A 17,202-nucleotide genomic window follows, 5' to 3' on the forward strand; every position below is an offset into this window, starting at 1 on the left:
ATCAAACCATAATTGCTGAAGAATGTGTTAGAAAAGACTAGAATCCTTGACCATACATCATCAAAAGTGGGAAAAGTGGTGTTCGGCTGCAAGTAGGAGTGAATGTCCAGCCATAATTACTCACAAACCGGTAAGAAAAGGTAGTATTGCCAGACCATACATTATCAAAACAGGGAGCGGAGGTGGTTCAGCTGCAAGGTGTGAATGTCTGACTAAAGTTTATAAAAAGCGGGTAAGACAAGGTGCGAATGCCTGACAATGTATGATCAAATGAGGGAGCGGAGGTTTTCGGCTGCAAGGTCTGAATGTACAACCATAATTTGTAAAAACCGGGGAAGAAAAGGCTCGAAAGCCCGACTATACACCATCAAAAGCGGGAGCGGAGGTGTTCGGCTGCAAGTAGGTGTGAATGTTCGACCATAATTTGTAAAAAGCGGGTAAGAAAAGGTTTGAAACCCGACTATATATTAACAAAAGCAGGAGGAGAGGTCTTCGGATAAGAGTGGGTGAGAATTTCCAACCATAATCAATAAAATAAGGTGAAAAAAAAGGTGTGAATACCCCATAGAACACTAAAAGGTGGAGCAGAAGTGTTCGGCTGCAAGAAGGTGTGACTGTTCGACTATATTTGGTGAAAAGCAGGTGAAGCAAGGTCTGAATGCCCAACCTTACATCATAAAAAACGAGATCAGAGGTGTTTGGCTGAAAGAAGGCCATAGTTTGCCAAAAGCGGGTAAGCTGCGAATGACCGACTAAATATCAACAAAAGTGGGGGCGGAGGTCTTCGGATGCAAGTGGGTGTGAATATCCCACCATACAAGTATGGTGGAGAGGAAGCTGTGAATGGCCGACCATAGTAAAAAGCGGGTGAGAAAAGGTGCGAATGTCCAATCATACATGATCAAAACAGGAAGCGGAGGTGTTTGGCTGCGACAAGGTGTGTATGTCCACCCATAATTAATGAAAAGCGGGCAACAAGTAGGTTTGAATACCCATCATCAAAAGCAGGAGTGGATGTGTTCGGCTACAAGAAGGTTTGAATGTCTGACCATAGTTTGTAAAAAGCGGGTAAGAAAAGGTTCGAGTGCCCGAACATACACCATCAAAAGAGGGAGCGGAGGTGTTCCGCTGTACGAAGGTGTGAATGTCCGACCATACTTGGTAAAAAGCGGGTAAGAAAAGGTTAAAATACCCGACTGTACACAATCAATAGCGGGAGCGGATGTGTTCGGCTACAAGAAGGTGTGACAGTCCGACCATGGTTTGTAAAAAGCGGGTAAGAAAAGGTGCGAATGTCCGACAATGTATGATCAAAAGAGAGAGTGGAGGTTTTCGGATACACGAAGGTTTGAATGTCCTACCATAGTTTGTAAATAGCGGGTAAGAAAAGGTTCGAATGCCCGACTATACACCATAAAAAGCAGGAGCGGAGGTGTTCCGCTGTAAGACGGTGTGAATGTCCGACCATAGTTGGTAAAAAGCGGGTAAGAAAAGGTTAAAATACCCGACTGTACACAATCAATAGCGGGAGCGGAGGTGTTCCATTACAAGAAGGTGTGAAAGTCCGACCATGGTTTTTAACCAAGTTAAAACTGCTTTGTCCTTCCATATTCATCAATGTCTAGATCGACTTCTACAAAGAAAAACATTGGACTTTGCAGTAGAAGAAGTTGAAATCCATCTACACATTGATAAATATGAAGGACAAAGCAGTTCCCACTTGCCCATAAGAAAATAAGCTTATTCTCGGATTCCTGATCCTTCAGTGTTGCTCTTTCTTCTACTGCAAAATACAATGTTGTTCTTTGTTGAAGTCGATCTAGACATTGATAAATATGAAGGAAAAGGCAGTTTTAACTTGGTTTGAGTGAATGAATTCATTTTATACATAAAATCCGAAATCGTGCAGAACTCATGAAAATAAGCTTATTCTCGGATTCCTAAAACTTTTGATTGGCTCTTTCTTTTACTGCAAAGTACAACGTTGTTTTTTTGTTTAAATCTATCGAGACATTGATAAATATGAAGGTAAAAGCCGTTTTAACATAGTTTGAGTGAAGGAATTGATTTTATAGATAAAATCCCAAATCATGCAGAACTCCTCAAAAGGGGCGTATGGCTTAATCACAAGTGTGGTTCTTTCTCATTCAGGGTAGTATGAGGAAGTTTATGCTTGAAATATATGTAGAAATGGGTACATATGAAGGACAAAGCAGTGTTAACTTAGTTTGAGTGAAGGAATTCATTTTATACATAAAATCCCAAATCATGCAGAACGTATGAAAAGAAGCTTATTCTCGGATTCCTGATCCTTCAGTTTTGCTCTTTCTTCTACTGCAAAATACAATGTTGTTCTTTGTTGAAGTCGATCTAGACATTGATAAATATGAAGGAAAAAGCAGTTTTAACATGGTTTGAGTGAATGAATTCATTTTATACATAAAATCCGAAATCGTGCAGAACTCATGAAAATAAGCTTATTCTCGGATTCCTAAAACTTTTGATTTGCTCTTTCTTTTATTGCAAAGTACAACGTTGTTTTTTGTTTAAATCTATCGAGACATTGATAAATATGAAGGTAAAAGCCGTTTTAACATAGTTTGAGTGAAGGAATTAATTTTATAGATAAAATCCCAAATCATGCAGAACTCCTCAAAAGGGAGGTATGGCTTAATCACAAGTGTGGCTCTTTCTCATTCAGGGTAATATGAGGAAGTTTATGCTTGAAATATATGTAGAAATGGGTACATATGAAGGACAAAGCAGTGTTAACTTAGTTTGCGTGAAGAAATTCATTTTATACATAAAATCCAAAATCGTGCAGAACTCATGAAAATAAGCTTATTCTCGGATTCCTAAAACTTTTGATTTGCACTTTCTTTTACTGCAAAGTACAACGTTGTTTTTTGTTGAAATCTATCTAGACATTGATAAATACCACCCGAAACTCTGCTGCCGCTTTTGATAATTTATGGTTGGGCATTCTTACCTTTTCTTACCCGCTTTTTACAAATTATGATCTTACATTCACACCTACTTGGAGTCGAACACCTTCTCATCCACTTATGATCATGTGCGGTTGGGCTTTCGCACCTTTTCTTAACCATTTTTCAGTAATTATGGGTGGACATTCAGACCTTCTTGCAGCCGAAAACCTCCGCTCCTCTTTTGATCATACATTGTCGGGCATTCACACCTTGTCTTACCCGCTTTTTACAAACTTTAGTCGGACATTCAAACCTTCTTGCAGCTGAACCACCTCCGCTCCCTGTTTTGATCATATATGGTCTGGCAATAGTACCTTTTCTTACCCGTTTGTGAGTAATTATGGCTGGACATTCACACCTTCTTGCAGCCGAACACAACCTCTCCCGCTTTTGATGATATATGGTCCGGCATTCTTACCTTTTCTAACACATTTTTCAGCAATTATGGTCGGACATTCACACCTACTCACAGACGAACACCTCCGCTCCCACATTTGACAGTGTATAGTCGGGCATTCTCACCCTTTCTCATCAGCTTTTTGCAAATTATGATCTGATATTCACACCTACTTGCAGTCGAACAGCTCTGCTCCCGCTTTTGATTATGTTCGGTTGGATATTCGAACCTTTTCTTAATGCTTTTTACAAACTTTGGTTGGACGTTCACACCGTCTTGCAGCCGAACACCTCCGCTTCCGCTTTTGATGGTGTATAGTTGGGCATTCGAGCCTTTTCTTACCCACCTATTACTTACTATGGTTGGACATTCAAACCTTCTTGTAGCCGAACACATCCGCTCCTGCTTTTGATGATGTATGATTTGGCATTCGCACCTTTTCTTACCCATTTTTCAGTAATTATTGGTCGGACATTCAGACCTTCTTGCACCTGAACACCTCTGCTCCCGCTTTTGATGGTGTATAGTCTGGCTTTCGAGCCTTTTCTTCCCCGATTTTTACAAATTATGGTTGGACATTCAGACCTTGCAGCCGAAAACCTCCGCTCCCTCTTTTGATCATACATTGTCGGGCATTCGCCCCTTGTCTTACACGGTTTTTACAAACTTTAGTCAGACATTCACACCTTGCAGCTGAACCACCTCCATTCCCTGTTTTGATCATGTGTGGTCTGGAAATACTACCTTTTCTTCCCCCGTTTGTGAGTAATTATGGCTGGACATTCACACCTACTTGCAGCCGAAAAACCACCTCTCCCGCTTTTGATGATGTATTGCCCGGCATTCTAGTCTTTTCTATCACATTTTTCAGCAATTATGATCTGACATTCACACCTACTTGCAGTCGAACAACTCTGCTCCCGCTTTTGATTATGTTCGGTTGGATATTCAAACCTTTTCTTAACTGCTTTTTACAAACTATGGTCGGACGTTCACACGTTCTTGCAGCCGAACACCCCGGCTTCCGCTTTTGATGGTATATATTCGGGTATTCGAACCTTCTCTTACCCGCTTTTTACAAACCATGGTTGGACTTTCATACCTTCTTGTAGCCGAACAACTCCACTCCTGCTTTTGATGATTTATGGTTGGACATTCGCATCTTTTCCTACCCATTTTTCAGTAATTATGGGTGGATATTCACATCTTCTTGCAGCTGAACACCTCCTCTCCCGCTAATGATCATGTAAGGTTTGATATTCGAAAATTTTCTTTCATGTTTTAAAGCAATTATTAATGGACATTCACACCTACTTGCAGCCGAACACCACCTCTCCCGCTTTTGATGATGTATGGACCGGCATTCTTACCTTTTCTAACACATTTTTCAGCAATTATGGTTGGAGAATCACACCTACTCACAGCCGAACAACTCCGCTCCCGCATTTGATGGTGTATAGTCGGGATTTCTCACCCTTTCTCATCAGCTTTTTGCAAATTATTCTCTGACATTCACACCTACTTGCAGTCGAACAGCTCTGCTCCCGCTTTTGATTATGTTTGGTTAGATATTCGAACCTTTTCTTAACTGCTTTTTTACAAACTTTGGTCGGACGTTCACACCTTCTTGCAGCCGAACACCTACGCTTCCGGTTTTGATAGTGTATTTTCGGGCATACGAACCTTTTCTTACCCGCTTTTTACAAACCATGGTCGGACTTTCACACCTTCTCTTAGCTGAACAACTCCGCTCCCTCTTTTGATTGTGTACAGTCGGGTATTTTACCCTTTTCTTACCTGCTTTTTACCAACTATGATCGGACATTCACACCGTCTTACAGCGGAACACCTCCGCTCCCTCTTTGATGGTGTATGTTCGGGTATTCAAACCTTTTCTTACCCGCTTTTTCCAAACTATGGTCGGCTATTCACAGCTTCCTCTCCACCATACTTGTATGGTTGGATATTCACACCCACTTGCATCCGAAGACCTCTGCCCCAAATTTTGTTGATATTTAGTCGGACATTCGCACCTTACCCGCTTTTGGCAAACTATGGCCTTCTTGCAGCCAAACACCTCTGATCTCGCTTTTGATGATGTAAGGTTGGGCATTCAGACCTTGCTTCACCTGCTTTTCACCAAATATAGTCGGACATTCACACCTTCTTGCAGCCGAACACTTCCGCTTTTAGTGTTCTATGAGGCATTCACATATTTTTTTTCACCGTATTTTATAGATTATGGTTGGAAATTCTCACCCACTCTCATCCGAAGACCTCTCCTCCCGCTTTTGTTAATATATAGTCGGGCATTCGAACCTTTTCTTACCCGCTTTTTACAAATTATGGTCGAACATTCACACCTACTTGCAGCTGAATACTTCCGCTCCACCTTTTAGGTATGTATGGTTGGCATTTGCACCTCTTTTTATACTGATTGCTGAAGATTAAGTTGTTCTTTCTCAAACTACAAATTTTTTTTAATTGTTGTAACTTGATTTGAAGTGGATAAATAAGGAGGACAAACAGTTTTAAGTCAGGCTGATAGAAGGAATTAATTTATAGCAAAATCTGTATTTCGTCATATGTCGAGAGATGCTTATTGCTGAAGAAGTTCTTTCTCATAATACAAAGTTTGTTGTTTATTGTTGAAACTTCATCAGAAGTGAAGAAATAAATGAATGCCTATCAACAAATGTGGGATCTAAACTCTAGTGCTTCCTCTAAAATAATTTCCTTTCTCAATTTAGAAATGTGTGTGTGTAAGTCACAACACCCGTGACACCAAAACGGCTTTCTTTTCTCTACACTCTGCACTATGAGCACACACACCAAATCAGAAAGGCTTTTTTCTCTCTTTTCTACATTATGGACAGTGGGGACACAAAACCGCTCTCTCTCTTTTTTTTTTTTTATCGTGTGCCAGGGCGTTGTCTCACGTATTAGATTATGCTTAAGATACGAATGGGTTTATCAGTCACATCAGAATCCATACATACTGATCCTCCCGTAATAAAATGGTCGGATCTTATCAAACACACTTTGTTTCTTGTGACAATCAAGTCAGCGAAACAGCGTATACACGTCAAGACACTGAATCAAGTTTGCCACAAGAACTCATAAGTTTGGCAGTATTGCTCTGCCGTCAGCAATCATACACCCATTTTATTTTCGTGAGACATGTGCAAGCACCTGTTCATCTACTGTTCTATCACTATGAATTAGTGATCTATTATCAATAAGGATACTTCTACAACTACTATCAAAGTATGTCCGGACTTCTTATGTTGTCAGTTGCTATATATGAATAAGTGGGTAGCTACTGACAAGCATTAAGCATGTCACACAGCACAAACATATAACATTTCAGGACACACCACACAGTTAACAACCACAGTGAAGCGTGTCAAAGCCCAAACATGTAACATTCAACAGGACACTTACACAACACATTCAAATCAAACAGTCAGACAACATACAAGAACATATACCCCAGCCGGCATTGCTCCCTGCCTATTTTCGTACAGCACACTATGTGTGCGCACACCTTTATTCACAAACTCTTCAACTTATACTCTTTTACCGAAGCTGCTACAGCTCGATTGGCCGAATACCCTTAGATCCTATTTCGGTGAATTTGACATCTGCCTTACATGTAACAGATTAGCGGTTTAGCAGTTTTAATTTAGTTTGAGTGAAGGAATTCATTTTATAGCAAAATCCGAAATCTTGAAGAACTCATGAAAGTAAGCTTATTCTCGGATTCCTGAAACTTTAGATTTGCTCTTTCTTTTACTGCAAAGTACAACGTTGTTGTTTTTTTGTTTAAATCTTTCTAGACATGGTAAATATGAAGGACAAAGCAGTTTTAACATAGTTTGAGTGAAGGAATTCATTTTATAGATAAAATCCCAAGAGTCTGCTGAGAAAAGAGAGTGAATGCGAAGTAGACTTTAACACGGCTCTGGGAGCGAGCCGAGTGTGGGCTAACCGGGAGAATTGCTTGAAAGAAACGCGACACCGAATGAGCGGTCAGAACAAAGCCTCAATACGGTGTTCCCGTGGTGTTTTTGTTGCTGCCTTGTCGATTGCACAGGGGCAAGCGTTTCAACCAAGCAACGCTCACCATGGGGAAGGTGGCTATGGCAACTAGCCTGATGCCCTGCTCCCGCAGTGACGGATAATCGTACTCTGGTTTCTCTTCATAACATACAAGTCTTTCGCCTTTTACTAAAGACTTTCGTGGAGAGCAGCACTAATGAGTTGTTTCTATTTTTGGCAGGCTTTACCTTTGCAGGTGAAGCCCTTTCTGTCTGTGCAAAAGAAATCTTGTTACTGTGCAGAGTGACTTCTCTGAGTAGAGTCGCCTTACTTGTTGCGATTGTGCCGATGTTCGAAGCTGGAGTGCAAAGTTGTTGCTTGAATGGTGCTTGCTGGAGCATGCGGGAGTGCAAAGTTATACCATTTAAAAGGGCTGAAGAGTGCTCAGTGCAGCGGGTGGGCGGAGGTGCAACGTGACACTCTGGCCACCTATGGCCATAAAAAGAACACTGCTACAAGTGCGCATTGTGCCAGCAAGGGCCCTCGGACCTGAAACAGTGGACAGTTATCGCTTCTCGGCCTTTTGGCTAAGATCAAGTGTAGTATCTGTTCTTATCAGTTTAATATGTCCTCTATACGAGGACTACATATTAAATGGATTTTTAAGAATAGGAGTTGAAAAAGAAGCTTGCTCCGTTCACTCCAAGCATTGACCCAGTACTGCAGTGCCGCTGGGAACGGTGCGCTCTTCTCTGCTCTTGTGAAAAAGCAAACAGCGGTGCAGGATGGAAGTTTCAGGGAGCCCAAGATGAAACTTTCTTTTAATCTGCTGAGAAAAGAGAGTGAATGCGAAGTAGACTTTAACACAGCTCTGGGAGCGAGCCGAGTGTGGGCTAACCGGGAGAATTGCTTGAAAGAAACGCGACACCGAATGAGTGGTCAGAACAAAGCCTCAATACGGTTTTCCCGTGGTGTTTGTGGCTGCCTTGTCTTTTGCACAGAGTAAAAGACAAGGCAGCCATCGAATAGGGCCCAATTGTTCCTACTTGGTCAGCCGAGGAGCAAGGGGGGGGAGCAAGCGTCTCAACCAAGCAAATCTCACCAAGTAGGAACAATCGGGCCCTATTCGATGGCTGCAACACCTGAAAGAGATATTGATGCGAGACCCGATCAAAAGCTTTTTCAAAGTCTAAATTTAAGATGACAAGCCGGGTGTTTCTGTCTCTAGCGTAATCAATGATGTCTCGAATCAGTACGAGGCTGTCGGTGAGTTGTCTCTCTGAGATGGCACAAGCCTGGTCTGGGTGAATTACCTCCTCTAAAACAGAGGACATCCGTGTCGTTAAAACCTTGCTAAAAAGTTTACAGTCAAAGTTTAAAAATGTGATGGGCCTCCAATTCTTTAGGTCAGTCTTATCATTTTTATCAGAAGTGAAGAAATAAATGAATGCCTATCAACAAATGTGGGATCTAAACTCTAGTGCTTCCTCTAAAATAATTTCCTTTCTCAATTTAGAAATGTGTGTGTGTAAGTCACAACACCCGTGACACCAAAACGGCTTTCTTTTCTCTACACTCTGCACTATGAGCACACACACCAAATCAGAAAGGGTTTTTTCTCTCTTTCCTACATTATGGACTGTGGGGACACAAAACCGCTCTCTCTTTTTTTTTTTATCGTGTGCCAGGGCGTTGTCTGACGTATTAGATTGTGCTTAAGATACGAATGGGTTTATCAGTCACATCAGAATCCATACATACTGATCCTCCCGTAATAAAATGGTCGGATCTTATCAAACACACTTTGTTTCTTGTGACAATCAAGTCAGCGAAACAGCGTATACACGTCAAGACACTGAATCAAGTTTGCCACAAGAACTCATAAGTTTGGCAGTATTGCTCTGCCGTCAGCAATCATACATCCATTTTATTTTCGTGAGACATGTGCAGGCACCTGTTCATCTACTGTTCTATCACTATGAATTAGTTTATCTATTATCAATAAGGATACTTCTACAACTACTCTATCAAAGTATGTCCGGACTTCTTACCTTGTCAGTTGCTATATATGAATAAGTGGGTAGCTACTGACAAGCATTAAGCATGTCACACAGCCCAAACATATAACATTTCAGGACACACCACACAGTTAACAACCACAGTGAAGCGTGTCAAAGCCCAAACATGTAACATTCAACAGGACACTTACACAACACATTCAAATCAAACAGTCAGACAACATACAAGAACATATACCCCAGCCGGCATTGCTCCCTGCCTATTTTCCTACAGCTCACTATGTGTGCGCACACCTTTATTCACAAACTCTTCAACTTATACTCTTTTACCGAAGCTGCTACAGCTCGATTGGCCGAATACCGAATAATCCTAATTCGGTGAATTTGACATCTGCCTTACATGTAACAGATTAGCGGTTTAGCAGTTTTAATTTAGTTTGAGTGAAGGAATTCATTTTATAGCAAAATCCGAAATCGTGAAGAACTCATGAAAGTAAGCTTATTCTCGGATTCCTGAAACTTTAGATTTGCTATTTCTTTTACTGCAAAGTACAACGTTGGTTTTTTTGTTTAAATCTTTCTAGACATGGTAAATATGAAGGACAAAGCAGTTTTAACATAGTTTGAGTGAAGGAATTCATTTTATTGATAAAATCCCAAGAGTCTGCTGAGAAAAGAGAGTGAATGCGAAGTAGACTTTAACACGGCTCTGGGAGCGAGCCGAGTGTGGGCTAACCGGGAGAATTGCTTGAAAGAAACGCGACACCGAATGAGCGGTCAGAACAAAGCCTCAATACGGTTTTCCCGTGGTGTTTTTGTTGCTGCCTTGTCTTTTGCACAGAGTAAAAGACAAGGCAGCCATCGAATAGGGCCCGATTGTTCCTACTTGGTCAGCCGAGGAGCAAGGGGGGGGGGGGGGGGGGGGGGGGGGGGGGGGCAAGCGTCTCAACCAAGCAAAGCTCACCATGGGGAAGGTGGCTATGCCAACTAGCCTGATGCCCTGCTCCCGCAGTGACGGATAATCGTACTCTGGTTTCTCTTCATAACGTACAAGTCTTTCGCCTTTTACTAAAGACTTCTGTGGAGAGCAGCACTAATGAGTTGTTTCTATTTTTGGCAGGCTTTACCTTTGCGGGTGAAGCCCTTTCTGTCTGTGCAAAAGAAATCTTGTTACTGTGCAGAGTGACTTCTCTGAGTAGAGTCGCCTTACTTGTTGCGACTGTGCCGATGTTCGAAGCTGGAGTGCAAAGTTGTTGCTTGAATGGTGCTTGCTGGAGCGTGCGGGAGTGCAAAGTTATACCATTTAAAAGGGCTGAAGAGTGCTAAGTGCAGCAGGTGGGCGGAGGTGCAAAGTGACACTCTGGCCACCTATGGCCATAAAAAGAACAGGGGTGTTAGCGGATAAGTGCGCATTGTGCCAGGAAGGGCCCTCGGACGTGAACCAGTGGACAGTTGTCGCTTCTCGGCCTTTTGGCCAAGATCAAGTGTAGTATCTGTTCTTATCAGTTTAATATCTGATATGTCCTCTATACGAGGACTACATATTAAATGGATTTTTAGCAATAGGAGTTGAAAAATTAGCTTGCTCCGTTCACTCCAAGCATTGACCCCGTACTGCAGTGCCGCTGGGAACGGTGCACTCTTCTCTACTCTTGTGAAAAAGCAAACAGCGGTGCAGGGTGCAAGTTTCAGGGAGCCCAAGATGAAACTTTCTTTTAGTCTGCTGAGAAAAGAGAGTGAATGCGAAGTAGACTTTAACACGGCTCTGGGAGCGAGCCGAGTGCGGGCTAACCGGGAGAATTGCTTGAAAGAAACGCCATACCAAATGAGCGGTCAGAACAAAGCCTCAATACGGTGTTCCCGTTGTGTTTTTGTTGCTGCCGCTGTTTGCTTTTTCACAAGAGCGCACCTGTTGAGGGGGGGCCTGGGGGGGCCTGGGTGATGGTGGGTCTCAGGCCCGGGCTGCTGCGACTGGTGTGACCGGGTGGTTTGTTTGTTTGTTTTTTGTTGTTGTTTGTTTGTTTTTTGTAGAGGTCCTCCGGAGTGGGGTTGGGTTGAGTGGGGTGGGGCGGGATGGGTACCTTCTGGGGGTACAGTAGCTCCCAGAATATGGTCGCTGCAGGCCCCGAGCCTGGTGGACATCAGGCCCTCCTGTCCTGTGTTGGCTCCCTGGTAGCGGGGATGCCTATTGCAGCCAGTCCCTGGCTGCCCCCAGTGTATATCCCCATACCCCTCTCCCTTCTGGCTCCTGTACACAGCACACACTCACACATGAAGGGTTTTGGGGGCGTGTGTGTTCGGTGGGGTGTAGTGGACTCTGCAGTAGTTGCCCTCTGCAGTTCCCACCCCTGTTTTAATTACACCTTAGACATTACTACTTATCAAACACACTCACACACACACATTAGGTCTTGGGGGGTGGTTACACTGAGTGGCATCTGGTGGGCGGGGCTCTTTGGGTATGTAGGCTGCCCAGAGGGCCACGCTCCCAGTTCTACAAGTTTGGCTGCCCCTCAATTTTAATTGCTCACTATTAGAAAATATTGAAGAGCCAGAAGGGTGAGGGGAGGGGTCTTCTTCGCACACCCCTGCTTCCTGGTTGCTGCTCGGGGCGGGAGGGGCCAGGAGGATTAATTAATTGTTCTGCTGGTTTGGGGTCTGTGGTGGCTGGGGGGCTGCTGGCCCCCTGGTGTGCCCGCTGCACTACACCCCAGCGGAGTCGAGGGAGGGAGGACGTGTGGATGTATGGGACATGAAAGTGTGTGTGGTAATGATTGGGCCTGGATCTTGGACTTGCTGTCGCCTGGCCTGCCTGTGCTTCTCCCGATGGGGGGGGCGGCGTGGCCTCTCTCCGCTGCTCGCGACTTCACCCACCTGTGGGCACGTCTTGACTCCCAGGGCACTTGGCCAGGGGTGCTGGGGCAGGCACTGACCCACTGTGTGGCTGTCTGGGGCGCTTGGCCCTCCTGGGTATTGGGTGGGGCCTCTGCCGGGGGGTTTGGGGGCGCTCGGGCTCCTGGGGCCCGGATCCAGTGCACGGCCCATGTCTGGGCGGCTGGGGCCTGGCGACGTCGGTGGGCTGTTGCCCCTGGCTCCCGGAAGGCCTCTGCCCTATGCTTATGGGGGCTCTTTCCGGGGGCTTCCTCTGTAGTCTTCTGGGTGGATGCGTGGTTGCCCCTGCGGTGGGCTTCCTGGGTTCTGTGCTCTGTGGGGGCTGCTGGTGGCCTGGGTCTTGTGGCCCTCTCTGCCTGCTTCTGATTGCTTGGGGGGGCTGTGGATTGTGGCCCTGTACGCTTATACACTCATAACTAAGCACGGTTATCATGTAGGTCCTGTGCCATGGGTGTTGCATGTTCTCACACACACACAACCACATTCATTAGTCCAGTAGCATGGTCGCTAAGCAGTTGATGTATTATCATGTCGTCTCAGGTCATCTATATCCACAGCTGTGTTGTATGCGATGTATGTTCTGTTTTTCTCTTCTTTCCTCTTCTTCTTCTTCTTCTTTCCTTGTCCCCCGGTCCGGTTCAGTTCTATTACATGTCATATATTGTAAACAGAAATAAATATATTTATTATATATATAAAAATCATATTTACCATGTCTTGAAAGATTTAAACAAAAAAACCAACGTTGTACTTTGCAGTAAAAGAAATAGCAAATCTAAAGTTTCAGGAATCCAAGAATAAGCTTACTTTCATGAGTTCTTCACGATTTCGGATTTTGCTATAAAATGAATTCCTTCACTCAAACTAAATTAAAACTGCTAAACCGCTAATCTGTTACATGTAAGGCAGATGTCAAATTCACCGAAATAGGATCTAAGGGTATTCGGCCAATCGAGCTGTAGCAGCTTTGGTAAAAGAGTATAAGTTGAAGAGTTTGTGAATAAAGGTGTGCGCACACATAGTGAGCTGTAGGAAAATAGGCAGGGAGCAATGCCGGCTGGGGTATATGTTCTTGTATGTTGTCTGACTGTTTGACTTGAATGTGTTGTGTAAGTGTCCTGTTGAATGTTACATGTTTGGGCTTTGACACTTCACTGTGGTTGTTAACTGTGTGGTGTGTCCTGAAATGTTATATGTTTGGGCTGTGTGACATGCTTAATGCTTGTCAGTAGCTACCCACTTATTCATATATAGCAACTGACAACATAAGAAGTCTGGACATACTTTGATAGTAGTTGTAGAAGTATCCTTATTGATAATAGATAAACTAATTCATAGTGATAGAACAGTAGATGAACAGGTGCCTGCACATGTCTCACGAAAATAAAATGGGTGTATGATTGCTGACGGCAGAGCAATACTGCCAAACTTATGAGTTCTTGTGGCAAACTTGATTCAGTGTCTTGACGTGTATACGCTGTTTCGCTGACTTGATTGTCACAAGAAATAAAGTGTGTTTGATAAGATCCGACCATTTTATTACGGGAGGATCAGTATGTATGGATTCTGATGTGACTGATAAACCCATTCGTATCTTAAGCATAATCTAATACGTGAGACAACGCCCTGGCACACAATCAAAAAAAAAAAGAGAGAGCGGTTTTGTGTCCCCACAGTCCATAATGTAGAAAAGAGAGAAAAAAGCCTTTCTGATTTGGTGTGTGTGCTCACAGTGCAGAGTGTAGAGAAAAGAGAGAAAAGAAAGCCGTTTTGGTGTCACGGGTGTTGTGACTTACACACACACATTTCTGAATTGAGAAAGAAAATTATTTTAGAGGAAGCACTAGAGTTTAGATCCCACATTTGTTGATAGGCATTCATTTATTTCTTCACTTCTGATGAAGTTTCAACAATAAACAACAAACTTTGTATTATGAGAAAGAACCAGACTCATTCTTCAGGAATCCGAAAATAAGCTCTATTTTACGAGTTATGCACGAATTCGGATTCTCCTATAAAACGAATTCCTTAACTCTAACCAAGTTAAGACTGCTTTGTCCTTCATATTTATTCATGTCTAATCAAGTTTCAACGATATACAACGTTGTACTTTGTAGAATGAGAAAGAACTTCTTCAGCAATAAGCATCTCTCGACATATGACGAAATACAGATTTTGCTATAAAATTAATTCCTTCTATCAGCCTGACTTAAAACTGTTTGTCCTCCTTATTTATCCACTTCAAATCAAGTTTCAACAATTAAAAAAATGTTGTAGTTTGAGAAAAAACAACTTCATCTTAAGCAATCAGTAGGGTAAGAAAGGGTAAGAAAAGGTGCAAATGCCAACCATACATCACTAAAAGGTGGAGCGGAAGTATTCGGCTGCAAGTAGGTGCGAATGCCTGACAATGTATGATCAAAAGAGGGAGCGGAGGTTTTCGGCTGCCAGGTCTGAATGTCCAACCATAATTTGTAAAAACCGGGGAAGAAAAGGCTTGAAAGCCCGACTATACACCATCAAAAGCGGGAGCGGAGGTGTTCGGCTGCAAGTAGGTGTGAATGTTCGACCATAATTTGTAAAAAGCGGGTAAGAAAAGGTTCGAATGCCCGACTATATATTAACCAAAGCAGGAGGAGAGGTCTTCGGATACGAGTGGGTGAGAATTTACAACCATAATCTATAAAATGCGGTGAAAAAAAAGGTGTGAATACCCCATAGAACACTAAAAGGTAGAGCGGAAGTGTTCGGCTGCAAGAAGGTGTGAATGTCTGACCATAGTTTGTAAAAAGCGGGTAAGAAAAGGTTCGAATGCCCGAACATACACCATCAAAGGAGGGAGCGGAGGTGTTCCGCTGTAAGAAGGTGTGAATGTCCGACAATAGTTGGCAAAAAGCAGGTAAGAAAAGGTTAAAATACCCGATTGTACACAATCAATAGCGGGAGCAGAGTTGTTCCACTACTAAAAGGTGTGAAAGTCCGACCATGGTTTGTAAAAAGCGGGTAAGAAAAGGTGTGAATGCCCGACAATGTATGATCAAAAGAGGGAGAGGAGGTTTTCGGCTGAAACAAGGTCTGAATGTCCATCCATATTTTGTAAAAATCTGGGAAGAAAAGGCTCGAAAGCCCGACTATACACCATCAACAGCTGGAGCGGAGGTGTTCAGCTGCAAGAAGGTCTGAATGTCCATCAATAATTGCTAGAAAACATGGAAGAGAATTTTCGAATATCAAACCGCACATGATCATAAGCGGGAGAGGAGGTGTTCAAATGCAAGAAGGTGTGAATGTCCACCCATAATTACTGCAAAATGGGTAAGAAAAGGTACGAATGCCCAACCATACATGATCCTAACAGGGAGCGGAGGTGTTTGGCTGCGACAAGGTGTGTATGTACACCCATAATTAATGAAAAGCGGGCAACAAGTAGGTTTGAATACCCATCATCAAAAGCAGGAGTGGATGTGTTCGGCTACAAGAAGGTTTGAATGTCTGACCATAGTTTGTAAAAAGCGGGTAAGAAAAGGTTCGAATGCCCGAACATACACCATCAAAGGAGGGAGCTGAGGTGTTCCGCTGTAAGAAGGTGTGAATGTCCAACCATAATTGGCAAAAAGCAGGTAAGAAAAGGTTAAAATACCCTATTGTACACAATCAATAGCGGGAGCAGAGTTGTTCCGCTACTAAAAGGAGGTTTTCGGCTGAAAGAAGGTCTGAATGTCCATCCATAATTTGTAAAAATCGGGGAAGAAAAGGCTCGAAAGCCCGACTATACACCATCAACAGCTGGAGCGGAGGTGTTCAGCTGCAAGACGGTCTGAATGTCCATCAATAATTGCTAGAAAACATGGAAGAGAATTTTCGAATATCAAACCGCACATAATCATAAGCGGGAGAGGAGGTGTTAAAATGCAAAAAGGTGTGAATGTCCACCCATAATTACTGCAAAATGGGTAAGAAAAGGTACGAATGCCAAACCATACATCATCAAAAGCAGGAGTGGATGTGTTCGGCTACAAGAAGGTTTTAATGTCTGACCATAGTTTGTAAAAAACGGGTAAGAAAAGGTTCGAATGCCCGAACATACACCATCAAAAGAGGGAGCGGAGGTGTTCCACTGTAAGAAGGTGTGAATGTCTGACCATAGTTGGTAAAAAGCGGGTAAGAAAAGGTGAAAATACCCGACTGTACACAATCAATAGCGGGAGCGGAGTTGTTCGGCTACTAAAAGGTGTGAAAGTCCGACCCTGGTTTGTAAAAAGCGGGTAAGAGAAGGTGCGAATGCCCGACAATGTATGATCAAAAGAGGGAGCGGAGGTTTTCGGCTGCAAGAAGGTCTGAATGTCCAACAATAATTTTGTAAAAACCGGGGAAGAAAAGGCTCGAAAGCCCGACTATACATCATCAAAAGCGGGAGCGGAGGTGTTCACCTGCAAGAAGGTCTGAATGTCCATCAATAATTGCTAGAAAACATGAAAGAAAATTTTCGAATATCAAACCACACATCATCATAAGCGGGAGAGGAGGTGTTCAGCTGCAAGAAGGTGTGAATGTCCGACCATAGTTTGTAAAAAATGGGTAAGAAAAGGTGCGAATGCTCAACCATACATCATCAAAAGCAGGAGTGGATGTGTTCGGCTAAATGAAGGTTTGAATGTCCGACCATAGTTCGTAAAATGCGGGTAAGAAAAGGTTCGAATGCCCAAACATACACCATCAAAAGAGGGAGCGGAGGTGTTCCGCTGTAAGACGGTGTGAATGTCCAACAATAGTTGGTATAAAGTGGGTAAGAAAAGGTTAAAATACCCGACTGTACACAATCAATAGCGGGAGCGGAGTTGTTCGGCTACAAGAAGGTGTGAAAGTC

The 17,202-nt window shown here is 43.2% G+C and overlaps 4 non-coding genes across 4 annotated transcripts; all 4 read left to right on the forward strand.

The window, feature by feature from the left end:
- Positions 1–7,570: 7,570 nt before the first annotated feature.
- On the forward strand, positions 7,571–7,684 carry LOC140285807 (U5 spliceosomal RNA). Its single transcript, XR_011910756.1, has one exon. It is a non-coding gene; the product is annotated as a U5 spliceosomal RNA (small nuclear RNA).
- Positions 7,685–7,992: 308 nt separating this feature from the next.
- Positions 7,993–8,176, forward strand: LOC140285787 (U2 spliceosomal RNA). The gene has a single exon (XR_011910739.1). It is a non-coding gene; the product is annotated as a U2 spliceosomal RNA (small nuclear RNA).
- A 2,291-nt stretch (positions 8,177–10,467) lies between these two features.
- Positions 10,468–10,581, forward strand: LOC140285803 (U5 spliceosomal RNA). The gene has a single exon (XR_011910752.1). It is a non-coding gene; the product is annotated as a U5 spliceosomal RNA (small nuclear RNA).
- Positions 10,582–10,897: 316 nt separating this feature from the next.
- On the forward strand, positions 10,898–11,088 carry LOC140285783 (U2 spliceosomal RNA). The gene has a single exon (XR_011910735.1). It is a non-coding gene; the product is annotated as a U2 spliceosomal RNA (small nuclear RNA).
- Positions 11,089–17,202: the final 6,114 nt, after the last annotated feature.

This window comes from Leuresthes tenuis, unplaced genomic scaffold (assembly GCF_036924035.1).
Source record: "Leuresthes tenuis unplaced genomic scaffold, fLeuTen1.0.hap1 SCAF_57, whole genome shotgun sequence".
Lineage (NCBI taxonomy): Eukaryota > Metazoa > Chordata > Actinopteri > Atheriniformes > Atherinopsidae > Leuresthes > Leuresthes tenuis.